Here is a 3,260-nt window from a genome sequence, read left to right on the forward strand (position 1 = left end):
CCTAGCCAAGATCACCTGCTTGCAACAAAAGCTCCTTAATTCCTGTACTATTTCTCTAGATCTATGCTTTGTATCAAGGTAAATGTGTTTTAGATAGATAAGAAAACATTAGTAGAATGAGAAAGAACAGAAGCTCAGAGATTAAAGCAAAATTTGATATCTGCTAATTAACCGAAGGCATCCATTCCTTAATAAGTGTTTACTGAGTGCCTCTATGTGCTTGGTCTTCTACTAGAAATTAATGTGCCATTTGAAAAAAAAATAGACTGCAGGAAATGGTATTGATTAAATAATCATATAAATATGTGACTTCAATCTGTTAAGGGATATGAAAAGAATTTAAAGGAGCTAACAGAAGAAAGCTAAGTTCAAAGAATTTTGGTAACTTCTAAACTTCCTTCCTTCCTTCCTTCCTTCCTTCCTTCCTTCCTTCCTTCCTTCCTTCCTTCCTTACTTTCTTTCTTCCTTCCTTCCTTCCTTCCTTCCTTCCTTCCTTCCTTCCTCCCTCCTCCATTCCTTCCTCCCTCCCTTTCTTCCTTCCTCCCTCCCTCCTCCCTTTCTTCCTTCCTCCCTCCCTCCTCCCTTTCTTCCTTCCTCCCTCCTCCATTCCTTTCTCCCTCCCTCCCTTCCTCCCTCCCTCCCTCCCTGCCTCCCTCCCTTCTTTCCTTCCTTCCTTCCTCCCTCCCTCCCTTCTTTCCTTCCTTCCTTCTTTCCTCCCTCCTTCCTTCCTCCCTCCCTCCCTCCCTCCCTCCCTTCTTCTTCCTTCCTTCCTTCCTTCCTTCCTTCCTTCCTTCCTTCCTTCCTTCCTTCCTTCCTTCCTTCCTTCCTTCCTTCCTTCCTTCCTTCCTTCCTCTTTTTCTCTTTCACTTACTTGGGAAAAATTTACTTAATCTTTTCTAATTATATAGCAGGGGAACAACTGCAAAGAAAAAAAGATACTCTTGGTGTCTTGATGAGATTCATGATTTAGTTATTTAATGGACCAAATATTGTAAAGTAATAAAATGAAACATTGCCACTTCCAATGTAAAAGAGAAAATAAAGGTAAAAAAGGAGAACCAGACAAATTACCTGCAGAGCAAATTAAATCACACAGGTATTAATATTGATGCCAATTACACACTGACCTCTGTGACAACAAAGAACAAACCTATCATTTATAGTCAATTTGACAGGGAGAAAGGGGGGATTCCACTGACATCATTATATAATGACTCTGATTATTGCAAAAGGAGAAATCAGCTGAATTCCTTGATTGCATTGTTTTTCTAGTAGTCAGAAAACTGTCTTGAAGACTGATGCTCAGTCACCCATTTCTAAAATTAATATTATATGATTAATATTCACAAAACATATTTTTGTCTCTAGCAAGTAGAAATTATACAATTTAAAAAGAAGAAATCTCAAATTTAATAATACATTTTTTTCCTTTTTCTTTTTTTTTATTTAAACACCTTGATTACATAATGATTGTGTTTGGGTTTCAGTCATGTAAAGAACACCAACCATCACCAGTGCAACATTCCCATCACCCAATGTCCCAAGTCTCCCTCCTCCCCACCCAACCTCCGCCTGTACTCTAAACAGGCTCTCCATTTCCCTCATACATTCTCATTTTTAGGACAGTTCAAAATGTAGTTATTTCTCTTACTAAACTCATCACTCTTTGTGGTGAGCTTCCTGAGGTGAGCTGGAACTTCCAGCTCTTTTCTCTTTTGTGTCTGAAAATTATTATTGCAAGAATGTCTAACATTTTTCTTAAAAGCCATAGATGAGTGAGACCATTCTGCGTTTTTCTCTCTCTCTCTGACTTATTTCACTCAGCATAATAGATTCCGTGTACATCCATGTATAGGAAAATTTCATGACTTCATCTCTCCTGACAGCTGCATAGCCAGTTGTCTGTTGAAGGGCATCTTGGTTGTTTCCAGAGTCTTGCTATAGTAAATAGTGCTGCAATAAATATAGGTGTAAGGAAGGGGTTTTTGTATTGTATTTTTGTGTTTCTAGGGTATATTTCTAGGAGTGGTATAGCTAGATCGTATGGGAGCTCGATTTCCAGTTTTGGAGGAATCTCCATATCGCTTTCATAAAGGTTGAACTAGACGGCATTCCCACTAGCAGTGGATAAGAGTTCCTTTCTCTCCACATCCCCGCCAACACTGTTTGTTCTCATTCTTTGTGATGTGTACCATTCTCTGGGGTGTGAGGTGGTACCTCATAGTTGTTTTGATTTGTATCTCCCTGATGATTAGTGATGTGGAGCATTTTTTCATGCGTCTTTTGGCCATTTGTATTTCTTCTTTGTCAAAGTGTCTGTTCATTTCTTCTCCCCATTTTTTGATGGGATTAGATGTTTTTTTCTTGTAAAGTTCTGTCAGTGCCTTGTATATTTTGGAGATTAGCCCCTTATCTGATGGGTATTGGGTGAATAGTTTCTCCCACTCAGTGGGTGGCTCTTGTATCCTGGGCACTATTTCCTTTGAGGTGCAGAAGCTTCTCAGCTTAATATATTCTCATCTGATAATCTCTGCTTTCACTTGCTTGGAGAGTGCAGTTTCCTCCTTGAATATTCCTGTAATGTCCTGGAGTGTTTTGCCTGTGTGTTCTTCTATATATCTTATGGTTTTGGGGCTGATATCGAGGACTTTAATTCATTTGGATTTAACCTTCGTACATGATGTTAGCTGGGGGTCTAAATTCAATTTTTTGCAAGTGGCTATCCAGTTTTTCCAACACCACTTGTTGAAGAGACTTTTCCTGCTTCATTTAGGATTTCCTGCTCCTTTATCAAAAATTAGGTGATTGTATGTCTGGGTAACATTTTCTAAGTATTCAAGCCTATTCCACTGATCTGAGGGCCTGTCCTTATTCCAATACCATGCTGTTTTGATAACTATTGCTTTGTAGTACAGTTTAAAGTTGGGGAAAGTAATTCCTCCCATATTCTTTTCCCCAATGATTGCTTTAGCTATTCTAGGGTGTTTATTGTTCAAATGAATTTCAAAAGTGCCTGATCCACTTCTTTGAAGAATGTCATGGGTATCTTTAGAGGGATCGCATTAAATCTGTATAATGCCTTGGAGAGTATTGCCATTTTGATGATGTTAATCCTGCCAATCCATGAGCAGGGTATGCATTTCCATTTCCGTGTGTCCTCTCTTATTTCTTGGAGCAGAGTTTTATAGTTTTCTTTGTATAGGCCTTCACATTTTTAGTCAAGTTGATTCCAAGATATTTGAGTTTGTGTGGCACTATTG

Source organism: Suncus etruscus, chromosome 4 (genome assembly GCF_024139225.1).
Source record: "Suncus etruscus isolate mSunEtr1 chromosome 4, mSunEtr1.pri.cur, whole genome shotgun sequence".
NCBI lineage: Eukaryota > Metazoa > Chordata > Mammalia > Eulipotyphla > Soricidae > Suncus > Suncus etruscus.